The following is a 27635-nucleotide window of genomic DNA, read 5'->3' on the forward strand; positions in this document are numbered from 1 at the left end:
TAGCATAAAAAGTGAATAACTGAGCAGCATTAAAAAAAGCTGAGAACTATCATCAGTAGCTGTGGGGGAGTATTTTCGATCCTAACATGACAAAGATGCCATGTATATGAAATCATGTGTAAATTTTCAGATTTTTTTCCATAAGCAAACTCTCTTCTAAGCACTAGCTTCAACAGCCACTATACTTCATTAAGGGAGAAAAATCCTAAAGGCATAGTAATTCAGAAACAGACAATGCATTCCTTCTCTACTAATATAATGAACCATTTACAAAAAGCAAATCACCAACAGCTTGCTGTTCTGCAGCAAAAGGAGGCATAACATAACCTTTGTGGTATTGATTTGCTGTTCTGAATGCAGGCTGGAAGGGAAAATAATTCCTGTGAAAGCTGTTAAAAGTATCTATCCTTGTCTTTAAAAGTTGATCTAAGATTATAGATGTTCCAGAAGTTTTCTAACTTGTAGCTAAACATTAAGCAAATAATTTACTTTGTGTGAAATGTAATTATTAGCTAAAAAAAAAATCTATAAATAATTTCATATGTTGAAATTGTTTTAGATGTGACCAAATAATTTAACGTGAGTAATGACTGATCGTGGCTTTTATTTTTCTGCTTGTGGAATGCAAATGGCCAGATCACAGCTTAATTTAATTTTGTTGTTAGCAGCATCCGGTAAAGTTCATAAATAATTATAACTGCCCTTAGTTTGCTGATTTTCAAAGACAATCCAGGGGAAGTGTTACTCTGTGCATTTTTCCTAGATATCCACTACTTGTCGCTATCAGAGACTGTATATTAAGCTGACTGATCTTTGGTCTGGCCTGGTATGACCATTCTTCTATTCTTGGATGGCTGGGAACACTGTGCATTGTATAGTGGCTAGATGAATGTGCCTGTATTTTTGATTCAAATACTCATGCATAAGATTTTACAGTTTGGTCTGCAGGAGTTTTTCTGCATGGAGCATTGAAAGTTGCATTCTGTAAATAACTCTGTAGTAAAATTACATAGGGAGATTTTTTTCTTGCTTTAAATTTCCTCTATTATAATAGCTGGCTCCAATACAATTGGCAGAAGAAATACAGTTTTTAGGGAGGCTTTAACTGTAGGGTTCCCCTTCCTCCCCCTTTTCCAATTTCTAAACATTCTAGCCAAAAAAAAAAAAAAAAAAAAAAAAAAAAAAGTGTGGATGGATGTGACAGTTTAAGCTTGTTTCAGAATGGTAATCCTCATGCCAAGTGAGCTGGATCAGTGGATTTTCCCACTCAACGCAAATCCATTTTCATAAATTTTCTCACTCTTCTTCAGAGAGACTGTGTGTGTATCTACTAATAAGGTGTCCAATAGAAAGTTGTCACCAGGGAGAAAAGATGAATAAGAAATATGTTTGTCTTTAAGGTATTTCAGCTCTTGGAAGTGCAGAATACAGAGATTCCACCTTTTAATGAGCAATCCCTTATACCTATGCTGATTTCACTGACGTTAATAAAGCCGTGTTTGGCATAAGAAAACCTGTTTGCACAAATCCCTTTCCAAGGAATCTGTTTTTAGAGCTGATTATTTCTGTAGAAAAGGGAGAAGGAAGGAAAAAGAATTATTGGTGGCTTTTGGACCAGACCTGCTGTTCAGATAGTATCAAATTCCCAAAGTTTAATTTGAACAGATGTTGTCTGGCTAGGGGTGTGAAAAAATGCTGTCAATTACTCATTTTTCCATGAGTCTCTCTTTTTTTTTTTTTTTTTTGTCAGACAAGCCTTCCAAGAGCCATACTTTAATACATTACCCTAATTATTCTCACAGACCCATTACTGGTGCAAGTGGAGTAAGTCATTCTGCTGTATGCAACCTTACAGATGAACATGTAATGAAATTTCAAGACAGTAATTCACAATTAAAGAAGGTTAAAGGACTTTGTCTAGAAGTGTTCTTGGAGGCTATCTATTGCAAGCACAATGTCAAGAATATCACAATCTGTATACTGCTCTGCCAGCATAAGTAATCTCTTACTAGCTCCAATTAGCACAGAACTGAAGGATGTCACTGTAGTGGCAATAAGCAGCAAGAATAAACAATTAATAGTCTGAAGTAGCTAACTTCTTTAAAATTCTATTTTTGTGTGCTAATGAAAAGGTCGTAGTAAGTATCCATTACACTTACCATGTTCTTTGGTTTGTGTACCCGTGAATGCAGTTTAGATACTCAAAATACACAAAATAAATACCTGAGTTCCATTCCTAGTTTTGGCACTAGCCCTGGACCTGACAATTTGGCTCAGATCCACCAGTGAATGTAAGAGTAGTTGTGCTGAGCATTGCTACATTTAATTTTCAGACAGCTGCTTCCAGGAGAGGAATTTGCAAACCTCAGCCAGGCAGTGAAACAGTCTGCATGGTTCATGGGGAGAGGTACTTGTCCTAAAAACTTCTTATGGTAGCCAGCCCTCTAACCAGAGGACATGCTTCAGCAAGCCCATGGTAAGCACAGGAGCAGCAGACTGTGTAGCTTGTGACTTCAGGAAATATGGCCCTTGTGCCATATCTCTGTAGTTGGTTACAGAGATATCTTCCTTATAGAGCCAGCAGCCAGCTGTGAACTTGTCCTGGGCAGTGGAAGGCAGAAAATTCAGGATTACAAGAGGTGAGGCCTCCAACACTTCTTTTTAACAAAGGCATGCCTGTCACTGTTGTGAAGTTGTGTTTCAGTGGCTCCTAGCAAAGTGTAGCCCAAGAAGAGCATGTTTATGTAGCAAAACAGTTGGTATTGAGGAGCCACTAGTCACACAGCAGGTGTTTGTGGTTTTTACTCTGAACTAGCACCAGTCTGGGCCTGTGTTCAGAGGGCTCATTAGTAACTGGAGACCATCAGATGCACACCTGGTCCTCATCTTTTGAGACAGATTCACCAGAAAGCCATCCAGTGAGCATGTGTGTATGCACTGTGACCAGTCCACAGTGTGAACTAAAGTACCATAAATAGGGATCATTAAAAAGTCATTCCTGGTCTGGACTAAAATGTTAGTGATGACACAGTTAGAAACAAAGTGTGCCCATCAGACAGTGCCCTAGGTAGGAGATAAGACAGATGCATGACTTCACTAGTGCAAATAGATGCTTACAGTCCCTTAGGTTCTTATGCATTTAATCTGTGCCTGGATGTTGCACTGGAATCTTTGGGAATAAGTGGCATTTTCAGTACATCAATGATTTTCTGGGATGTGGTCCTTACAAGCTTCATGCTTTGGTTCACTCCTCTATAGAGAGCACACACAAAGACATTCTTTTGTTCTTTTCTTCAGGATCCTAGGAGCTGTCTCAGGAGGGAGGATATTAAGGTTATAAAGAGTAATTGATCCCCACCCTACCACCCCACCCCAGACGCCTTTGGAAAATTGCTAGTGTTCAGAGTTGCTATAGTTTTCTTAAGGTTTAATATGAACATCCTTCTAGAAAGAAAATCTAAACCACTGGTGTAACCAAACTGCTTTTGGTCGTGCAGTTTCTGTTGTGGCAGATTGCCAGTAAGTGATGACACTATGTTGGCATGGTACTACTGGCCCTGGCCTTTTCCCAGACTTGTATGCATGCTGAGAATCCTGTTTCTGTGCTGAGAACTCAACAATTATGGGGGGTATATTCTGTTCCACTCCAACAGCTCAAAAAAGGATGAAGAAACACTGCCAGTATTTCCTTCATAACAGACTTCCTCTCCAGCATTGTAAACCAAAGGTTTAAAATCTAATTTCTACACTGTTAAACCAGGAAAATTTAAACAGCAGTTCAGGAAAGCGGGAGATTGTGAACTCAGTTTTCTTGTTACTCCAGAAGGCACTGAAAGCAGTGGCTCTGTGCCATGCTTCCTGCACACATGGAGGAGAAATCCTTCTATGCCCCTGTCTCCAGCTATGTCTAAGCACATCCCACCTGTGCTTACCTACCTGAGCAGGATCCAAACTCTAGAACTTCATTAAGCCAAACTTTTCACCTCCAGAGTCCAAGGCTTCCTCTGCCCATTTAAGTACTACAGCTCTATCATTATGCCCCATCTGCTTACTTACCCTCCCCACAAAGTGGGATTTCTCCTTGCTTTTCTGTTCAGTTGCAGTACCTGCTTTTTACCAGCCCTGTGTTTCCTTGTGCCTTATCCAATTGGTAGCTTAAGATTGTTGGTCAACATTGGAAACATTCCTCCAGCTTTCTATTTACTGGAAAAACATGGGGAATAAGGAACTCTCAGCAATGCACAAACATAGGTAGAAGTAGTTTGTTTGGAGATGCTACCTACAAACCATTTGGGTGGAAGCATGCTGCTGAGTTGTGGAGGTAAGAACTTAAAGACAAATACCTCCCAATAACATCAACAGCTATTGTTTAAGTAAGGATGTCCAAATAGTCAGGATTAGGATCTGCTGCCGTTACTACTTGTTACTCCAAAACCATGCGTTCACGAGTCTGTCCATCAAATATTAAAGAAGCAGAGCTAGCATAGGATTGTAGAATACCTTTAAAGCAGTGAATTAAAATAAATAGTAGAGTTGATGAAACACAGAAAAGTTGAAAACACAGAAGAATGGTTTCATAAGTTTTTCAAAGTCTGACTTGTCGTTTCTCTAAAGTAGGCCTTCTCCTCCTTTATAATTATGAAATTGATTAATTTAAATACTCTAATTTGGCCCTCCTTAATTTCTCCTCAGATGCCCTAGCTCAGAATCCAGGAAGTAATTGCAGTGCTCATATGAGGAAGATGCTATTGCAGATACTTTATCCTATGAACACAAGTGCAGGTACCACCTCCCCTCATGATCATTTTGTCTCTGATACCATAAAAATTTTGGCACAAGGGCTGAGACTTTTGATGGGGTAGATGTTGATATCTTTCTCAGAAGCTGACATGTGCACTGTTCTGTGGTTTTTTGCTCATGAGCTGCTGCAAAACTCAGTTGGTCTGCACTTTGAGCAAATAATTCCTTTTATTTGGCAGGCTTTAAAAAAAATAGAGAAAGAAAAAGAGAGAGAGGGAAATAGAGGCTATCAGACTGTTCCCAAACAAGAACATCCAGAATGGTAACAAAAAAATGTTGCTGCTGTGTTATATAACCATTAGAATCGCTTACCATCAAAGGTCAAAAGCATTAACCACATGTTGGCAACATTTATAAATAGACTCTCTATGGAGCTTTACCTAAAGTGGAATGGATAAAACACTTTGACTCAGGAAGACCAATTAGAACCAGTAGGATCTTTTAATGTAATAGCTGCATTAGGCAAGATGCATGAATGTTGGTACTCACAGACATAGAAAACTAGACAGTTTCACTGCTTATGGAGTCTGAAATAGAATACAATTTAAATTTGACAAGTAGAAGGCCACAGGATGGCTGGCCCTGTTGTGGCTGTATAAGAGAGGGAAAGCATGAAAAGATTTTCTTATTCCCAGTAGGGCTGTGAAACAAGTACTGCACCTCTTTCCAACGTTAAAGTTTAAAGACACACTTTGTATCCTCAGGGAAAAAATGAACCCCAAAGGGACTGGGAACTTGTATAGAGACTGTGTCCATCAGTGGAGTCCAGACTTCATTCTCCCAGGAGATTAGGACGTAGGTATTTCTAACATACTATTAGTAATGTATATCATTACATACTGGGTAAAAGATGTTTGACAAATATTCCAAAACTAGAAAATTCTAGGTTTATGTTTGCTTTGGGCATATTCATTTGTTCCTCTTTGTCTCTATTTAGTCTGTATTAATTACATGAGTACACATGATCTTTTCCACAAACACATAGGATGATCTTAGTTTGAACTGTCTGTCTAGTGGGTAATGACCAAGTGCTAAAGAGCAGTAAGGATAAGACCTCTTACAATTTCCAAAGATAACAGATAAAAACCAATCACTAGGACTAATTGCTTTTGAATCCAGATACTGTGAGTCTCTCTTGTTTGTCCAGACTGACTTGCTGTTGATGAGAGTAGAGCTGATACTTCTTTGTAGAAATCAGATGCTCTTACCTTCTTGTTCAGACCAGTCAGGATGTGAATGGTTCTGTTCTGTGCTAGAAAAATGACCATCCTTTAGCCTACCTCGGTGCCAGGTGGAAGGCAAACTCAGTTCTGTCTCTATAAAATAACCACAACTTTGGTTGCAGTTTCCTCATTTTGGACACAGAAAGTAGTATGACTTAATGCTCCTAAATATTCACATTCTTAGTACTACTTTGAAAGATTTTTTGTTGAGAAATCCTTTGAGGAAGGAGCAGAGCTATTCCTGGTTCTGCATTCTCCCCACCACTATTAAAGGCTCAGATGATAGGAGAAAACTGCTTAAAGTCATGCCTAGAGGTGTTGAAGGGTTTTGTCATTGTGGAGAACAGGAAATAAAACCTAAACACAAATGTAAACTTGTAATTATTAAAAAAATAATATATATATATATATACTATATATATATGGTTGAAGAACAATTCTTTCTTTTTTTTTTTTTTTTTTGGCTTTGGGGGAGGTTATAAGTTTGTTTGCTTTCTTTTTTTTTTTTTTTTCTTCTTCTCTGTTGCTGAAGAGAAGGCAAATTCCTGAGCAAGGCATGGATGAGACCCTGTCAGTGTGGGAATGAAAAGTTATTTCCTTGGTTCCTTTAATTTCAGTAAAGCAGGTCAGTAAAAAGGATCAGAATTTAGGAGATGATAGGGGAGTGCAGACATTGACTTTGTGCCAGCAGTTCATTTGCCTTAATTTGCTTAAACATTCCTGCTGAAGACAAGCAATTGCAAATAGAATTTAAAAATAATCTTAATCACCCCAGGAGCATAGTGATTATCTTTTGATTACCAGAGAGGAAGCACAGTGGGTTATCAGGTGCAATACCTTTCAAACTTATTCATGAAGCAGGTGCTTTCTAGCCTATTTGTATACATGCCAGCATCTCCCCTTAGGAACTTCACTTTGATTTACTTATAACCAATAACCATCAGGTGCCTCCTGTCTCCTTCCCTCCCTCTCTTCCTTTCCCTCTTCCCGTTCCCCCCTTCCCCACCCCACCCCATCCTTTCCTGTGTCCTTCCATCACTACAAATGAAAAATCCCCACAGCTGCACTTTTTAGATTGTCTTTTATGTTTCCCAGCTTCTAAGATCTGTGTGGGACTGGAAGCTATCTATGTTTGTGCTGGACTGCATGTTTATCTCAGGTCTACCTGGTGGTGCTGCATTCTGTCAGTTTTACCTTTATTCTTTTGTGTTCTCCTACTACTAGATAACCTTATTAATGAAACAAAAGCAAGAGTAAATGTTTGGACAAATGAAAGTTGCAGGTCAATAAATACAGACTCTGTTAAATAACAGTGTGACCTCTTCATGATTCTAATGAAATCTTAAGTGCAGTACAGCCTTTAGGCATTAAGAGGTCTTGAGATCTTTCAAAAATATACCTGAAACTTCAAAATCTATTTTGGCTTAGGATAGTTTTATTTATTTATTTTTTGTTTAGTTGCTTTTTTTTTTTTATTGTTGTTCTAATACAGCATCATATTCCAATCATCTGCCAGTTTGGTTGATGCTATTCTTGCAGTTCAGAATATTTTCTGTGTTTTTTTTTTGTTTGTTTGTTTTATTTTGTTGTTTTGCTTTGTTTTTCACTATCCTCCCCTTCTAGTCACATCTCCCTTGTACTTTCATTTAATTTCTCTCAACAACTTCCTGCCCTAATGTCTTAATCTATTTTTGAGTGTTATTAAAACTACCTCTCATTTGCATAATTTTGCATATCTCAAGTTTGAAGGGCAAGTCCCCCTTCTCTTGCACTTCTCCCCTTTGAAGTTTCCTGAGTTACTGATATGGTGCTATAGTCTTGTAGCTAAATCATGTTTAACACACAGTCATTCATCTGTTTGATGCAATTATAAACTTAAAATAGGACAGAACTGGCTACTCCTATTTATTTTTACAGCTATAGATTATGGAAAGACTTCATATAGAGAGAGTAGAGTACAGCCAAGTGCCAGCGCTTGTAAGTATGTAAGCCATTTTATGAAGGACAATTAGTTCTGAGATTTTGTTTCAATTACCTTTTAGCCTATGTTTTCAAAACAACTGATTATTTTGCTTGCCAGACTTGAGAAACTTATCAGAACTCTGCTTTTCCAGAAAGTGTGAAGAACCTGAATTCTGAAAATGAGTCTTGTTGAAAATATGTCTTAAGACAGATGTTTCAAAAATGTTGTGGTATTTGGATCACTAGTCCCTTATAAAAAAAAAAAAATACAGGCCCCACCACAACATTATGAAATTGTCTTTGTTCGTATTTCAGAAGTGATTCATTAAGAGATAGTCGAGTACTTACATAGTGACAAAATATTAAACTTGTATTGGTAAGCCCAAACTTATCTCCTAAATAATCAGGAGAATGAATTACGGAGTGACATAATCTTCTAAATTATATCCATTGTGATATAATATTACCAGAAGGAGGATGAAAATCTCATAAAGGCTCCCAATGTAAATTTGTTTTGAATTGAAAGAACACACACAGAAAACATACTCAATTTCACTCATTTAAATAATGTCAGCATTTAATTAGAATACGAGGATAAAGTGATGGGATGTTATTGTCCAGATTTCCATGAAATTTTGCTAATCTAGGAGCAAGAACTTATAACATTTGCTACATAAAATAAGGTACTAAATTTAAAATATGATCCAATGTGTATTAGTATAATTAAAATGCCAAAATTTAAAATGCAATTACCAAGTAATAGGAATGTCATGCATTTCTAATGCTAGAATTTCCTTAAAGCACATTAAGGACATGCAACATTCAGCAGATTCCTAACTGCTCCTTAATTACCCTTACCATTTATTGCTGCAGAGTATGGTGAAGAAGCAGATCTTCATAACCACTAGAAGCATTAAGAGATTTTATTTTGTAGTTCTATTACAGTATATTTAAAAATCCTCTCCATATCTTGCTCAGTAACTAATAAAATCATCTGTGTATCTAAACTTTAAACCTGTAATTTGAATACTTTAGTTAGTACCCTATTGCGTGTGTTTGTGCTGCTTTTGTACAAAGTTCAGTGGCATAAGGATTTCAGTGTTAATTAAAAGTTCCTTTGTTTTTGTAGTCACCTGTTGCATGCAAAGCCAAAGAAATGCTTAACTTGAATACATTTGTTATTTTGACATGGTCTCCTTTATAATCAGTTTTGCAGTTCTTAAGAAGACTTCAAAACACTCTCCTGTTCAAAACACTCTACTCCCTTTCATCTAAGTATTGCAGGGCTTTGAGTTTATTTAGAAGCTTACTCCTCTTCTGTACATGTTTGTAAAGCTTTTGAAAGTAATTTATGTTTAAGAGACTTGCTTTTTTTTTTTTTTGCTTTTTTTTTTTTTTTTCTCTCACTTATTCCTCTAATGGTCTCTGTCTACAGTGAAAACATGGAAATTCAATGTTTCACTTGTATGGCTCTTAAGACTAGCAATAGGTACCTTTCTGCAAACACAATTTAAGCTGTCTTTCCATGTCTTTCCGCAATATATTTTCCATTGTAAAATATTTATTTCACATGGACTGGCTGTCCCATATTGCTCTGAAGGTGGGGAGGTTAAAAAAAAAAAAAAAAAGGTTTCCAAAAGAGCTGCACTTGCAAGCATCCCATGTGGTTCCTTCACTTTTTGTCCCCTTCGACAGGTCATATCTATAGATAGCGTACTTGAGTGTGCCTGGTACCAAGCCAGGAGAGCTGGGACATAGGCGTCTCATATGCTGCACGAGAAGTATCCTGGTTGAATCCAGGTGTAAGTTTTCAGTGCCCCCTGGTGCTGGTGATCGAATCTTGCCTAGAGGGAAGCCTTTTAGCAATCATTGAAGACATAACTTTTGGCCTCAGCTTTGCTTATTCTCAGTCTGGAAATCTTCATATCTGTGTTGTTGATAAAGGAAGCATGGCCAATCTAGGTATGTTTAGAGAAGGCTTGTATAGTCCTTATTACAGTAAGATTAAAGAAGAAGTAGGGGAAAAAATTATATGAGTGACACACCAAACCATAACTCCTTAGGAGTGCTGCTTAAATCATCTCTTTCTCTCTCTACCTTCTCCATATGGAATAGAGACAGGAGAGAGGAGGCGGCTGAGTTATTTCCTTCTGCACAAGTCCAGAGATTCCCTCAGTTGTTGGTCTCAGCCCTTGAAGATGTCCCAGTGTTCTCAGGGGAGGCACAAGACATTATTTCTGGAAGACAAGAGGCTTATGTCTTGCTGTGGGATTTTTTTCCTTTATTCCAAATCCTGTGGAGAAGATGTGTTCAAAAGCTTATACAGGTCCAGAAGTAGTGACAGTATTGATGGCTCAGAGCCTGCAACAAGCATGTCATTTCAGTGCAGACTCCCTGAACGGGTGCAGTGAATAAGAGTGAAAGAAAAAATTCTCCAAAGAGCAGTCAGTCAGTAGTTCATTTTATTTTCCTCTACATTCACTAGACTGATGAGCACAATTAACAGCTGCTTCACTGGGAAGAGTTTGCACTCTGTTATTTCCTTCATCTCAGACATGTACTCATTTGATAATTATTTTTATATGCTGACTTTCACATCATCGACCATTATTCCCATCCTTGCACAGTAGTAACAAAGACATTATAGTAAGCGTAAGCCTTTTTTTTTTTTTATCTTTCCTTGCCAAATACTTACTTTTCTTACAAGTGCAGTAATTTTAGCTGCCATGCTGAGCTGTATACTACATCTTTCTTAGTACAAATTAGTATGCATGTATCTAATCAAATACATCAACCAGGGAAGCCAGATGATAGATTTACTGCTTTTGAGAAAACAGCTACTGCATTGAATTAACTACTAGAAAAGCATCTCTATTATTTCCAAGATTGCCCCCACTATACTTCCTATCGGTATGGGATGGCTAAAGGATTGAAGTCAGAACTTTGTCAAACTGTTGGCTGACTTTGGACAATTTGGGTTGTTTCTTCTCCTTCTTAACTGTGTGCCTGCCTCTGTACAATATCAGCTCTGTGGAAGAGAAACTATTTCTGTGCTTTTTGAATGAGCTTTGCTTTGCCTGGAGTCTCCAGGTAACTTAAAATATTCCTCATTTAAAAACAAAGCTGTAGAACAGCGTGGCTTCCATCTGTTCACTTAGGTTAGTAATCAGTAATGAAAGTTTAAGCTATTCTGTCCATCATCCCAAAACAACAGTTTCTGGAGAGTACAATGGGGAGAGTGAGGTCTTGGCAGAATCAGGGAATGGTTAAGGTTGGAAAGGACCTCTATAAATCATCTGGTCCAATCCCCATGTTTAAGCAGAGACACCTACACCTAGCAGGTTGCCCAGGACCTTGTTCAGGTAACTTTTGAAGGTCTGCAAGGAGAGGGACTCCACAACATCTCTGGGCAACATGTTCCAGTGCTCTGTCACCTGCATAGAAAAGTGCTTCCCAATGTTCAAGATGAAAACTTTTGTGTTCTAGTTTATGTCCATTGTCTCATCTTGGCGCTTGGCACTGTTGAAAAGAGTCTGGCTTCATCTTCTTTGCACCCTTCCTTCAGGTATTTGCAAACACTGATAAGATCTTTCCTGAGTCTTCTCTTCTCCAGGCTGCATAGTCTTAAGATGCAACAGTCTTGCATCAGAAACACAAAACCACTGGTGATAGCATCCTTATCTCAAACCACGACCTCACTGCTCCGTGTCTGAAACAGACTCATGTCATCACTTTCTCAATTGGCTCCAATAAAATCCTAATCAGTGCCAGAAAATGAGACATTAAGTTCTGATATCACCTTCCCCTAACATACTTTTTTCCTATTTCCCCATGCTTTGTGCATTTCTTTCCTTCCATTAGCTTTTGTTCAAGAGTCAGGCTTTGGTAACTATGATTGTTTTGCAGTGCATCAGAGAGTCTGTTATTATAAAGGCAGCACATGAAATGTTTTAAATAGCCTGACTTGTTGAGGTTTGTCACATCTCAGCTTGACAGGTAAAGACCTTGTGCTGGGGACTTGACACTCTCTCTTGCAAGTGAGAAACAGCCTCAGAAACAGAAGCTGCATTTTTTTATCTTTATGGTTCTTTTTGTTTTCTGCCCTTTTGCAGCTTGTTTTGTCTTTGAGGAAGCAGGATCAAGCTACAACAGAAACAGCAGTAGCAATAATAATTCCAGCTCACTTCAACATCTGTTTTTCTTTGCCATCAAAAGGCATGTTATTTCCCTTGTTAGCACCCTTTGGTAGATTTGTGAAACAGCATGCTTTGTGTGTTAAAGCTCTGGTGGCCAAAGAGGAAAGGAGTAACAGAGACTGACAAATAAAACAAAACAAAACAAAAAAAAATAAAACAAACAAACAAGCAAACAAACAAAAATGTTTAATTCTGTAACTTTCAACTGCTTTTCCTTTTTTTTTTTTTTTATGCCCTTGATACTAGTGATACTTGATACTAATCAGTTGTGAAGGTTGTTATTCTATGATTGTTTGCCTTATGATTAAGAAGGCTAAAGTCTATGCTTTTAGAATCCCAGACCAATGAAATAGTTTAATATTGTCCGACAACAAGATCACATAACAATAATAAGATCTTTGACTCTCTTGAGCCATTTCTATAACTGAACATAACAAAGAAGAGGTTAGATATAGGTTTCATTAAAAATAAATAAATAAATAAATCTCCAACCCAGCATTAGATAAATGATAGAAAACAAGCATCAAAATGAAATTCCCATTATATACAGGGGTTATTTTTCGCTACAGAACATACTGCCCACCTTCCATTGGCAGGATTGTCATAAAAATAATGTAAAAATAAAATATATATGTATAGTTGGGCTTTTGGAAATGAGTTTGGGAAAGAACAGGTAATTCAGGGGCCCATTACAATGATGCAGAGCATTTAATAATTTTTAGACTCCATCCCCTTGCATGGGTCTAGATGTATTTAGGCCTCTAAATGCATTTAAAAAATGTTTTCAATAGAAATGTATTGAGATTAATATGTCTTCTGTTTCTCTAGGTGCATTGGAAAGAAAAAACAAAACAAAACGAGACTGTGGGCCTTATAGCTATTGCAAGTTTTATAATGAACAAAGATATTCCTTCAAAAGGTGCTCTAATGCTTGTGAGCAAACCAGCATCACTATACGTTTGCAAAAAGATAATGTGAATTGGCCCGAAAGCGCCATTTATTTTATATTTGAAGAGTCCTAGCACAGTGAAGCCTACCAGGCTTCAGGCCTTTAGGCATGACCTGTGCCCTTAGATGCAACAACTGCCTTTGAGGTGCAGTTCTTCAGGGAATGGGTTGTTAACTGGTGACTGTCTTGCCAGACTCTTTCCAAAAGTGAGAGGGGGCTTTTCTGTGAAAGCTGGAAGATGTTGTTTTCTTATGAACCTTTCAGTCCATTCTTAAATCTGCTCTCCTAGAGGCACAACCAAAATGTCACTCATTGTCTTGGCTCTGGCCAGTGGTGGATCCCTTTTGGAACTGGCTGGAGGTGGCTCTGATCTGCTATGGGACAGCTGCTTGGCTCTGCTCACAGAGGCCACCCACACAGTCCCCCATGCTACCAAAATCTTACCATATAATCCTAAGACAGCCTAATGCAACAGTGCCGGTGTTAAAGCAATGGTGCCAGTGTTAGAACATTGGGAATGGTTTTACCACACATAATTTGAAAGGCTATTTGGAAGCCAGAGGGGAAAGCCAATGAAATCAGTTGAAGGCTGGACAAAATTTGTTTAGTTTGTTTAGTTTAAAAAACAACAAAAAAAGGACAAATGCTTGGAAGTGGGAGCTAGAGAACTTCCGGGTAGAAACATACCATTGCAATTAGTGTAACAGACTTCATCCATTCTAGTAAATGCATGATTTTTTTTTTGCAGGATCTGAATTCAAAGCAGCTTGGAATGACAAAAACCCAGAGGGCATGAATATATAAGCTAGAAAACAACTTCACTGAAGATTGATGTCATTAGGCGTCATGCAGATCAAAACGTTGAACAGTGTGTTCACGGTCCAGAGGCACAATTACCCATTAGCATCAGGTCCATCAGCTTACAAATGTTTTTTTTTAGAGAGTTTAAAAAGAAATACATAACTTCCAGATGGCAACCAGGCCTTCTAAATGGAGTTAATATACAAGCTTCAGTTTATAATTTTTGAAGTGATAATGACAACCTTTCAGACATCACATCTGAACTTTGAACAGTGACTATCAGAATATTTGAAAGAACAAAACTGTGAGTCTAAAGAAAAAAAAAAATCAGTGTAGAGTTAGTTGTCCCTTTTATGCTGTGTATTCAGAAAGTATTATGACTAAGGAGTGACATCTAGTGGATATGTTGCTAAATTCCAACATTTCAAAGGCTTTGAAACCTTTTGAAATATGTCAGAGTTGCATTAGTAAAATAACCACAGAATTAAAATATTATAATGTAGCAATATATAGCTAACATCAAGGGAGGGACAACCCAGCTCTTCAAGAAAACTGAAACTTTAGCAACCCTAAATATGTCAGATTAAGGTTCTAACTCAAAATTAAGATTGTACTACTTCACCTTTTTTTAGAGTCCTTGTTCTTGTATAGAAGAATCACACTACTTGCTGCATGTTTTGGATCACCTACTGTACTTTCTTGTAATTTATATTTTATTCTATGTATGTGTACTACTTGCTGGCCTACTTACTGTGAATTAAAATCTATCACATAGCTCTCATAAGCTGAAGAGGGACTTCTGATGTGCAGAAGACCACAATTAAAAAAAAAAAAAATAATCAGTTAGAAAGCCCTTATATTCTAAGGCCATGAATCATCAGGTACCTTAACATTTGTTTGACTTTACTGCTTATTACACAAGTAATTTCATCCTCAATGGGATTTTCACTTTTCCTTCAGACTCCTGACAGGCTTCATAGCAACTCTTAACCACCTTTAAAACTCCCACTTTTTAATTTAATTTTATTTTAACCAAGTTTTTATATGTGTATTCAATATACTACACATTTTAAATAAGTCTCTGGATATGACAAAACACTATTCCATTGGTAAACTAAATTCAGAAGTTGCTAACATGGGTTTCCACAGCAAGTGGTAGAGTGTAATATGTTTTGATTACTCCTGGATTCTTATAAAGGAAAATATGTAGTAAGAATCTTGAGATAAAATATTTAATCTATTGCATAGGTAAGATGCATGAAAATTAGAGAAAGAGTAAATAATAGATTGAACGTAGAGGATAGAGTGAAGTGCAGCCAGTGGCTTTATACTGATTTTTTTTTTCCTTGACCGTTTCTTTGTAATAAATTAGATTTTAGAGATGGATGCTGCTTTTATGTATCTGTCATTTTGAGGTTTGGCACAGCTATAACTTCATCTGTACCCACTGGCTGATCTTTTTTTTTTTTTTTTTTTTTCTTCCCCTTCCCTCTTCCCCTCCTCAAGCCCAGTAAAATGCTAGTTGCAGAGACTGAAGATATTCTAAGATATGTCCATAGTGCAGGTGCTGCTCCACATTCTGCACCCTCTCATCTTTATCTGCAATCTCATGCTCTCTTGGGGAAGTCACAAATGGGAAGCTGGAGCAGTCACTGCTCCTGATCAAACTGGAGCCAGAATGGCTCAGTTTTGTGGCAGGTGGTTTGCAAAGCTGCAGCCATCTGGTAGCAAAATCTCAAATAAATGTTCACAAGTCACTGCACATTCCTACCAATGAGCATGTCGTAGCACAACAGTGCTTCATCCATAATGGTCTATTAAGACTGGGAAATAGATACCAGATATCCGTAAGAGTTGGAGGAGCAGGCTGCAAGAAAGAATTTAGAACTTACTTAGATTTTAAAACTAGCATCCACTCTCCCTTCCCCAAACTGGAAAATAGTGATGGCCTATCTTTAAAATGTTTTTTATTATATTTTATTTATTTATTTATTTATTTTTTCCCTCATGCTTGCATTGTCAAGCTTTAAGGAGGATTTATGACACAAAGGTGATCTGCTTTCCTGTTGCGAGATAAGTTATTGACATAATCTATCTTATTTAAGTCATGTACCAAAATCACATTACAGTGCTTCCACCTCTTAAGATTTTAACACCTGTTTTGTGATGCCTTTTGTTTATATTCAACCTGCTTCTTGTAAAGATAACATTTTTTTTCATTTTCAATAAGTGGAAATTTGTGGCCATTTCAGTGGGAAAAAAACTTGAAAAAAGGAGTGAGCCTCCTGATGGTCCTAAATGACGATAATAAACAAGGCCCATGTTTCTAGTCCAGCCTGGAGAGAGACAGGCAGACAACATATATGAATCCTGAGTTTTGAGGTGCTTTGCCTGACAAAAAAAAAAAAAAAAAAAAAAAAAAAAGAAAAAAAAAAGTGCACTGCTAGTGCTGGACAGCAGAGGGCTTTAAGGGAGAGGATTTCCAAAGAGCTGAGCTCTCACACTGTGCTTGCTGCTCTTGCAGCTGAAATCACCTTGAAGTCTTTTTGTGACAAAATAAGTTTGGGAGAATTAATTTACCCCTTTTACTCAGCTGCATAATATGACCCTCTCAGATTAATTAGCATCACATGCACTTTCTCTCTTTTTTCATCCCAGCCCTCATCTCTGATCTGAAAACTGGCACGTATTTGACATAGACATTTCTGTGGTTGTGTTTGGAACATGCTGAGCCCTTCGGGGTAGTAGCAAGTGATGCTGTGCCTCACAGAACTGGGGTGCACCTGCAAGGGTGGCTCAGCCATGACCTACAGTACTGTCACAGGTTTCAAATCAGTGCTGGCGCTGTCAGCTGTAAGCAGGGCTGCACACAGACAGGGTGGCCTCTGTGTGAACAGTAGGAGTTTCATGGGGAATAATAAAAAATGCCAATAAAAATGCTATTGCCATGAGCCAGTGTGGTGTAGAGTACTAACAGCTTCATTTGAGCCTCATAACCTGAGAATGTGGAACTTGATATAAGATAAAAAGTGCAGCTGAAATGCGAGGTACACTTGTTTAGGACTTGGAATGATGTTTGTATGTCTCAGGGACTGGAGCTTGCTCACATCTGGAGAGCTGGGAATGTGTGGCACTGTTTAGACCTACTGTTAGTCTGAAGATCTGTCTTTCTGGTTCTGGTCAAGTATACGCTACCAAATTAACAACATTCACTTTCCAGGAACAGCTCAAGGAAAAATATGGAACTCCAAACCTGAGTAAGCCTTGTTGGAAAGCTGTTATTCTGTGCTGCTGTTGCTATTTTAATAACCAGTCTGGAAACTAGCTGTAATTTTTAAAAGTCTCTGCTTATCAAATTGGAATGGCCTGGACCATAAAGTTTTTCACTATTGGATTTGTGCACTTTTCCACCTGCCACATGCAAATACAGGCATGCTGTTGTCCTCAGAATGGAAAAGCAAGAGAAGTTTTGCTTCATGGCGACTGCATAGAAAGTTTTTGTTTGTTTGGTTGTTGTTGTTTTTTTTTTTTTTTTTTTTTTTTTTTTTTGTGTGTGTTTTTTTTTGTTTTGTTTTGTAGTTTTGTTTTTTTTTTTTTAACAGTTTACTGACAGTGGGGTGGTTAACTGTGTAGATACTTGAAGTCTAAAAGGTTTGGGCATTTGTATTTATTTATTTATTTTAGGGATCAATATTTCATCTAATTCAAATACTATTAGACTCATACTTGCCAAAAAATGTTTCCACTCCAAATCTATTTTTCCTCTGCATACACATAAAGAATTTCTACTTTCATCTATTTAAGTATTGATGATTCAGAGAAAAATTAAAGAATGGATTTTTTTTTTATTGCTGCTGAGCCTTCAATACCTGTGGTTTTAAGTGTCTCATATTGTACACATTAGTTGGATATTCATTCACAGACTGGAAATTTGTGAAAGTAAAAGCCTCTCAATATCAAAAGTATCCATTTTTGGAGGTTGAATAACCAGTAACTTAGTGGTTGCTTTTCTGTTTATTTGTCTTTTAAATATAGTTTGGAAAACAAAGCCAGATGAGCTATAAAAATCATTTCTCCAATTCCTCTTGCTATTTTTAAAGCCAAATATTTATCAAGATGTTGGTTATCCATTGATGATTTCAGCAAATCTACCTTTTGCTGAGAATGTCCTGTTAAATCCAACTTTACTGAAGCTCTGAAGTACTGTGGCACATGATTTGTTTTGTAGATATCCAGCCACAAACACACAAAAAGACATATTAAGAGAAATGCTTCACAGCAAAAATGCAAGAGGGGTAGATGATACAGTGTTAAGACTGTGTCCTAGTGGCACTTTGTTTATTATCATCATCTTGACCCACATCTGTGATTCCAACAAGTCATCCGTTGCTTGTCTAAGAGGAAGGGGCCACTACTGAAAAGTAGAAAACATGACTAATATGCTGTTTAGGGGAGCACAGAAGGTCAAATTCTTCCTTCATTTCATCCTCAATTGCTGGTGGCAAAGTCTGATCTTGTACAGGGTGGAGAGTACTTGCAGAACTTTGATACCAAAATCAAGTGAAAGCCACGCTATTCACCAGCACAAGGGAATATTTAAAAACATTAAATATATAATTCTCCTTGTGAAGGTCAGAAATATTTTTGCTTAGTACTTAGTAAAGAGTATCTTCTAGGACATAATATAAATATGTTTTATGGTACATTTTATCTTTCAGCTGTAGACAGAGTGAAATCTTTCCCTTTAGCTATGTTTTACAGCAATATAATGATTTTTATTTAGTGAAAGTAAGAGTGAAACAAGACAGGCTGATGAAACCTGAAGATGAGACAGAGCTAGAAGTTAACAATGCTTATTTTATGTTGTTCAGGGAACTTACTGGCAAGTTTATTTCTTTCATTTCAGCATACCTCATAACGCCAACATTTAAAAAAATATATATATATTTTTTGTTTGTTTGTTCAATATAAAGAATCTCTGCTGTCTCTCAGTGTTATGCTAGAACTACAAATCAAGTAGGCTCAGACTCTCAACATTCATGGTTATTAATATAAACAGTTTAGAAGCCTTTAAAAATGTGTGTCATAAAGACAGGAAAAGTAAGAGGATTTCCAGCTGAGCTAAGCCCAAGTGTCACAATCCCAAGCAGAACAGTATTGTTCACGTGAGTTATCCCAGTGACTTCAGCTGGATTTATTCACATGAGCAAATCTGCTCACAGAAAAAACGTTTGCACATCTGGAGCCATAGTTTAACTTCCCTACAGGAGGGAAAGAGAATAAGGTTGGTAACCTTAGCTGTGGCTGTACAGTGTGCCAAAAGCAAAAATGTGTTATTTGCAGACTGATCAATGATAATAAATCATAACAAGAAAATCAATTGTTTCTTTGAATCAGGATTAAGAATAACTAGAATTACTTGCAGAAATGCCACCAGCAGGGAAGAAATACCAACAGCATAAGCAGATGAACAATTTAACATCAAGCACTATAATGTCCTAATTTTTTGATTGGCAGCAAATAAAAATACAAAAACAACCAAGAACATGTATTACTGTCTCAAGTCTCTCCAACTTTTAAATTAAGTTCATAATTTAAATTAGACGTTACCTACCTGGTTTTAAAATCAAATACTGTTTTCTGCTCATACCAATGTATTATCTAATTCCATTTATGGCTTCACCAGGAGTCATTAGTTTGCCTTTGCTATACCCTTTGGAAATTTTACACAAAAAAAGCTATTTAAAACGTGTACTTTTCCCTATAAAGTTAAACCACAAAATCAGTGTTTTGAAAGCACAGCCTGCTAAAATTGCTTTTAAGAATAGTCCTGAATTTTTGCAAGCTGTCAAGGTCAAATTACAGAGTTATTATCAATGGATATGAGACTAGACTGCACATTATTTTGTGGATGTAGTATACTTGTACATCTAAATCATTTTTTTTTTTTTTTTTTTTTTTTGTACAGTATACAGTATTCTGGTGTCCATTCCTACTATCTGTGTCTCTGTTTTGATCAGCTTATTGACAAAAGGTTCATTATCCTACCTGGTTTGTCCACTTAACATCCTAGAAAAGTTTAAAAAACATATAAGCATATATAAACATAGAGTTAATGTATAGATGGTTCTAAGAATACCTAACACTATGACTTATGGGCATAGAAAACCACTTTTCACTGCTTAAACTGTCTTCATGTATACTTATCTTTAAAAAACATGTGACTTACTGGCAAACCACATAAGTGTATTTAGCTATTTAAAAAATAGATGCTGCAAGGTCTAGATGGCATTTAGTTCCCACTGTGAGGTCCATAATGTTGTGTAAGAATAATTTACTGCAATATAAGATGATCATATGAAAAATCCCTAGGCAACCTCTGGCTACTAGCATAGCTTCCTCCCCTGTAAGTTGCTAATTTTCATGACCAGTATTTTAAAAAATAAAATCAAAGAAGCATGTTGCTTGATTATGTTTCCTTTGCCTTCTCTTGGCTTCCCCTTTTTTGTTCCTTTTTCCTTTTCTATTTTATTGTTGTTGGTATTATAATTGTTATTGCTATTATTGCTTTTACCATAGCAAAAGACAAACCTTGTTGTGGGGTCTTTTTTTTGCTTCTTCTAGTAATGGCTATCATGGAGTCTCAGAGAATGTTTACTTTGAGACCTTACACTGTAATTGGTGTTTGTTGAGCTATTTATCTTCTTCATTTATTATTCAGTGAAGTTAAACAGGTTTTAGCAATGTCAAGCAATGAGGTTTCTCTGGGGTTAGAAAAAGTGAGCAAGGTATATTGAGGGCAGGGGAGCCCGTCTTAGCAAACCCATACTTAACCACAAGCACTCTCTTAGTCCAGACAAAACAGTTTTCTATTTCATTTTATCCTTCTTAGTTCAGGTTCTTGTAATGTCTTCATCATAGTTGTTTCCAGAGTACAGTAAGTTGCTACACATCTATTGCTGTGATTTTTTTCCTCTCATTTCCCCTGGGGGGGGGGGGGGGGGGGGGGAGACAAAAAAACACAACCAACCAACCAAAAACAGTATTAATCAAGTACCTTATTTTTGAAAGCACTTGAGTTTATTTTGCATTTGTTTTAAAACACATATATATATGATTGTGTATTTATGTGAGAGAAGACAAGGTCAAAGAAAATCGTGGCTTGCATAAGAAGCACTAGATGGTGCTGTGAAGAAAATTATCCGAGCTAGCTCTCAGCAGTCTAACCTGAGTGCTGAGATCCGTATGGCCACATTCATAAACTGCTATATGAAGTAGATAGACATTGCTGTTTAGGATTGCACTGTTTTTCTTCCTTTAGGATTGAGAAGTGGTGAGAACCATCAACTGACCAGTACCCAGGAGATGTCAGGTCCCTCAGTCAAACATCAGAAAATATGGATGTTATGTGTGACCTTTACCTCAGAGTCATAGACGGCCACTGAGGCTCAGATGAAAACCAGGAGGTAGGACTGGATTTGAAAATCTACGGAAAACTACTGCAGAGAGTGGAGCAAAGGTCTGTTTCAGCTGAAGAGATTCACAGCACTGCTTTGAACTAATTAAGGTGTCAAGCTTTTCCTAGCTTGTTATAGATGCTATAGCATCTATATCTTTTATATATAAAGTGGTACCTGCAATTGTTACTGAAAGAGAGCTTCACATCAGGCGGAAAAGTACTCCTCCACCCATTATTTACCTGCGTTCTTGACAGACCTCATTATCTGATCGGATGTGATGAGGAATTTGCTAGCCTCCAGGCTTTGTCTCCTTTTGGGATCTTTCATTTTTTTCCAGCTCTCAGCATGGAGCATAAGCAAGGGGAAAGGTCTGAAAGTGCAACTGCAGTTTGTCCTACCATATAGGCTGATCTGATTCTACAGGCAGTGGTGTTGAGTGTATGCCTTTCAGATGAGCAGTGTGGCAAAGTGCTGTAACTTACAGCTTTGAGTCATCTATCCTGAAAATAGTCCATTCCAGTACTTCCTGTGAGATGTCCATACATCCTATTCAGACACTCTCAGATTTGTAACCAGTTGAGTTCTGAACTGACGTCAATAAAATAGGTTTCCCCCAGGACAAATGGTGCATTAGCTTATCACCCAAGAGACAAGGCCAGCCTCACAAAAGATCTGTGCAAAACCCTTCTGAACCATATTAGACATTTCCACTGGCATCACTGGCTCCCTTATCACTATCAATTCATTCAGAGCAAGCTCCTTCTCCTGCAGTTCTCCCTAGATGCCTGGGACTACCGTTTGAGCCTGAATCTATGAAAAATGGACTCATGCCATTTTATTTTATGTTAGTGTTACTCTTAAACTTCAGAAGACATAATTTATTTGGCCATCTTTATGGTTTTCCCACTTATTCTTAAAACAGTTCTAAACACAGAAGATATACAGACGTTTAAATGTCTGGTGAGTATTTTTTAAGTTAAAATTATAGTATTTTAATACTTCACATGCAATGATCTCTTTGTAAAGTTTTCATAATGTCAGAGAAGTTTATAGAGTAAATTAGTTTGACTTCACTCAGAGCGCTAACATTTATAAATCTACAGTGCTGCCTTTCTGAATATATTTACTGCTGCAGAGAGGAAGGGGGGATCAAAGGGCTCTAACACTTATTTCTGTGATCATTTCTCATCTTCAGCACAGTTTGAGTTTTGTATGCATAGCAGTTTCCTGTTCCATAGATGTCAGAAATTATCTGGAGCTTGTTTATAGGACATTAAGATAGGAACTGGACAAACCTGCAAAAGTCTAGGTGCTGCATATATTAAATATTAATGGCCCATATAAGTCACAAATTCAGATTCACTTGCAGATTTATTGTATGCTGTATTTTGCAGTGTGGGTGTGGGAATAAAACTAGAATCTGTCTTTTCTGAGTGCTTTTTTCCCCCACATATTATTTTAGCCTTGACAGTAATAAAAGGAGAGAAATAAACAGTGCAGTATTAGTGATCAAAAGCATCAAAACACATGGGGAAAATGTCTAATTGTAAAAGATCACCAAAGTAACAGCAATAGTAATTTCTGGTTTGGCATGGGCTCAATGTGTTGGAATGCTAAATTCCCATAGCTCAGGAGGAGTATGGAGTTCTTAGTGTATCACAGTCATGAAATGCCAAACTCCCCAACAACCTGCTCTTTTTCCCCTCAGCAGGAAAAGAACGTATTTTTGAATTTGTCAGCAGCATTACCTACTCTAGTTCTAGGATACTGCTATTTGAAAAGCTCTACCAAACTGAGTCATATGATCTCAGGAGATTTTCATGGTTTTGAAAAAAAAAAATGTCCCCTAGAAATTCAACATCCACACAAGCACATGCACACACACACAATAAATAAATAAGTGGAACAATTTCCTTTCAAAATGCTGTATTCCTAGGCCACACCACCATTTTTCTTGGTGTGGAGTCCATATTTTTTAAATATATTGGGATGATAGGACCACGAAGACCACATCCTGCTCTTTTTGTCTAGCAGTTTGCAATGTGATTGAACAAATCAACACCACAGTAAGCTATCAGAGATGCTGTATTTCTGGGTGAGAGGGGGGTGGAGTGGGGAATTTGCTCCCCCATTATGTCTTGTACAATATTAAGTGCATATGTTGTTATTTAATGATGAAACAAATGTGAAAGATTCCATGAATAGAGGCTTGCAGGGTTTCAGTTTGATATTTTTGCTCTGTAGCACAGAGAAAAATCTATCTGCTTGTTTGTTCTTGAAGCACAGCATAGAGTTTGAAAGATGTCTGGTCTTGGTCTTAATGTAAATACTGGGTGTTTGAACAAAAAGAATAAGACCGCTAGTATGTTTTTTACTGAATGTTAACTAATAATACTAGAAATCTAATGATGGAATTAACCTACAGACAGATCTCAAGTTGTAACAGTGGAGGTTTAGATTAGATATGAGGAAGAATTTCTTCACAGAGAGGGTGGCCAAGCATTGGAATAGGCTGCCCAGAAAAGTGGTGGAGTCCCTATACCTTGAGGTATTCAACAGATACGTGGACATCACACTAAGGGGCACAGTTTAGTAATGAGACTCAGTAGGTCAGGTTGATAGTTAAACTTGATGATTTTGAAAATCTTTCCAACCCAGATGATTTTATGATGCTACGATCTTTCTAGCTTTTATTTATTTATTTATGTCGTGGTTTAACCCATGTTTAGCATGACGTCAGATGGTATGGAATACCCTTTTGGCTAGTTTGGGTTACCTGTCCTGGGTCTGTCCCCTCCCAGCTCTCACTGCACCCCCAGCCTGCCCGTTGGCAGGACAGAGCAAAAGGCTGAGATGTCCTTGGCTTGGTGTAAGCACTGCTCTGCAACAATTAAAACATCGGGGTGTTATCAGAACTCTTCTCATCCTAAGCAAAAACACAGCATTCCACCAGCTACTAGGAAGAAAATTAATTCTGTTCTAACTGAAACCAGGACAATTTATTTATTTATTTATTTATTTATTTAGGTAAAGACTCCTAGTGCTGGGACTGTATTAAGACCAGCACTAGAAAACAAGCTTTTCATTTTCTTTTTGAATCTTTGAGAAAACAGCTTTTACCTCAAGAGTGACAGGAAGTTTTAGACAGCTTTTGTAATGGACATCATCCAATTTCAACCTTACACAACCTTGCCACTATTGCATCTCCCAGGTTCCATCAAATTTTCTGATTGTCCATAAATGCAAGAGAACTTATTCAGAAAGTCCAGAGGCTGTGGATTCTCATAGGAATCAGAACTACTCCATTATCTACCATGAAGACTTTGTTGTTCCTCTCAAAGTCAGAAAAAAGGAGTTCTAATGTAATTTTAAGTCTATCTTCTTTTACAAGAGTTAACTGGAATAGAAATGATGTAATCATTTACCCACTTATCAGCTAAAATTTTACTACTACAGGTAAATGTTAAATAAACACTTTATGCTTTCTTCTGATCTTCTTCTAACCTTATGGTTCTGAACTGTTAATTTAATGCCTTCAGAAAAAAAGAAAACTTAGAAAACAACAAACAGTGGATACTTATGAAAACCAGTCATGTTTCAGGAAGTCACCACACATATATTTGAGGTTAGTGGGATTTTTGTTTTCGAACACAGCTCCCTAGACAGTTTCCTGCACAATCTGGCTTTATCAGAGATTAAAAAGTGATTTTAGGGTCTGTCTCAAACAACTGCTCCATTTCTTTAGTCATAGAAGTACACAAAAGTCAGCAAAACCATGGGATTTACAAGCTTCCTACCACCTTTCATAGTGCTGTAGATGCTAGCATAGGAAACAGAAGTGGACTTGTTAATACCCATAAAATTGGAAACAAATGGCTTTGTAAAAGAAATTTGCAACATGTGAAGGAATAAGCTGATATACTTTTAAAACTATAGCACAGTGGGATTTTGTTCCTTCCTCTTTTTAATTATCATTTTTATTGTCTGAGTTAAATTTTAACAAGTAATTTAGTAGAGCATCGGTATTTTATTCATTACTGTGTTATGATCCTATCACTAGTGTTACATTTATTATTGTTGTTATTAAAATTACTATTATTATATTCCTTTATCTTCATGACCACACAATGTAGCTTCTGGAAAATACATGAATGCAGGCACTGCACCACCAGCAAAATTTATACATGGAAATGTGACTAATACCTAAACATATTAATCTCTGTACCATGCTACTCATTTGTTTTTCTACTTTATGTTGTAATTTTATTTCTGCACACTGGTAATTTAAAATTGGTTTCTACTTACGTCATTAAACTTATCCTGAATTATGCAGTTGGTGTCTGAGTTCACCTGCATTCTCGCTTTACTGTTTCACTGACTCTTCTTACTGCATCAATCTATTTCTGAGGAGGGAGTGTAAAATATTTACTTGTAAACTGACTTGGAATCTTCTCTAATGTAATCAATGAAAGAAGGAAAAAAACCGTTCATGCCACATAGGAACATTTACAAGAATATTGCTGTAGATGGACAGCAATACAGAAGACAGACTGAAACCACTAAAATGTAAGACTTAATAGCATCAGAATTTGAATTTAGTTTCGAAAAATTGTTTTTCAGTCTCCCAGTATCAGAAAATAGTTACCAAGCAACAACATAGATATCGGTAATGCAGGCAGAGCTATTCAAATAAAAAATATTCAAACCATTGTCATTATCAGGGGATTTATGTTATTGCTGGATTCATAACATTTGGTATCCAGACATTTTCATATTCTACACCATAAGGAAAAATCTGTTCTTCCTGAAAAAGGTGTTCTTATGTTACTTCTTTTATTTAGATTAAGCTTGCAGGTATAAGCTGCCATCTGCTGTAGTTCCACCTGTATATTGCCAGGCTAATATAATGGAGGATGCCAACAACTGAAGAACAGATAGATGGTGAGTACATAAAAACTTTGTGTCAGAAGAAGCAAAGGAATAGCTTTTTCCTGAGAACACTTTTACTATGATTGGCATGGGATTTCAGTAAGAGCCTTTGTATTGAATTGTCCAGTTACTCCCCAGAAAAATAGCAAATAAGTGGATTAGATACAGAATTATCTTCTTGTTACCCAGAATCAGTCTACATTCTGGAAGAAGCAAAGTAGAAAAATTGCTAAGAGTGTGTCTTGCAAGCTGGCTGCAGTGTGGAGGAGAGTTATGATGTAGAGTCAGGGATTACTTTTCCTTTGCTGTGTGGCTTTGACTAGATGCTACTGACACGTTGTAGACTGGGTCAAATTGTTGGGGAAAAAACATCAGTTTAAGGAAGTTCTAGAGCTTCTGAAAGCAAATGTCATCTCTGAACCTCAGAAAATAACCCTTTTCTCTGTCTGATACTCAGTTGCCATCAATTGGAACCCAGCTAGTCAGAACAATGGACTTTCATTTCAATACCATACTGAGTGAGAGCGTGTAGGGGACGTGCAAGCACATCCTGTGATGATAGCTCTCATACAACCCAAGTGTGTCAGGTAGCATGGTCCTGGTAAGTCTAGCCTAAGAAAAGTCCATGGGAGATTCTTCTGGAAAGACAAAAGCTGAATGCAATGGGATGAATGCATGTTTTTGAATTCCTCTTAAAGTGGTAAAAAGGGAGGCCTTGCACTTTCTTGTGAAGGAGCACAGTTTGCTACAAGTTATCTGACATTCTCATCAAGTTCTCCTGGCTTAAACAGACAGTGAGGTCCTGCTGGTTTTGCTTGACTGTTGGGCCAAATGGGGAAACAGTCCTAAAATCTGCAATAGAAGGAAGATAAAGTGACAGGAATTCAGGGAAGATCTATAAAAGACTGACAACTGTTTGAAAGGTCTGATTGATAGCAATAATACTCAATCTTCTCAACCTGTGTGTTGAGCATGTTGCTTTAAAGAGGTCATGAGTTCAGAGAAGGTTCTCTCATGCTCTTCTTTTTGCTGCATGAAGCAGCACAAAGATCACATTTACTTGTGGAGTTTGAAGCATCCCATTTCCAGCTGGTGTCTGACCCTATAAAAGTCATTATCTGGTGCAAGTCAAAACAGCCTTCCCCTTGGATGAATCAGCAAGTTGTAAATAGTTGTTAGTTCTCAGCTTCTGTGGCCAGTTCTGGGGTAGGCAGCTATGAAAGGCTGGCGAAGATTGGAGAGGAAGTTTTGTCTGCTGCATACAGTTTCCTGATTCAAGCGCAGCAAATGAAGCAGACAGGGCTGTTCTATTAAT

The 27635-nt window shown here is 37.3% G+C and overlaps 1 protein-coding gene across 1 annotated transcript in view; it reads left to right on the forward strand.

Annotated features, from left to right (window-relative positions):
* VGLL3 (vestigial like family member 3) overlaps positions 1-25723 on the forward strand; it is a 135122-nt gene extending 109399 nt beyond the window's left edge. The window contains exon 5 of the transcript XR_011804094.1: positions 21253-25723. The gene's annotated coding sequence lies outside the window, so the exon portion shown is untranslated. The remainder of the gene's footprint in view (positions 1-21252) is intronic.
* Positions 25724-27635: the final 1912 nt, after the last annotated feature.

Source organism: Anas platyrhynchos, chromosome 1 (genome assembly GCF_047663525.1).
Source record: "Anas platyrhynchos isolate ZD024472 breed Pekin duck chromosome 1, IASCAAS_PekinDuck_T2T, whole genome shotgun sequence".
Classification (NCBI taxonomy): Eukaryota; Metazoa; Chordata; class Aves; order Anseriformes; family Anatidae; genus Anas; species Anas platyrhynchos.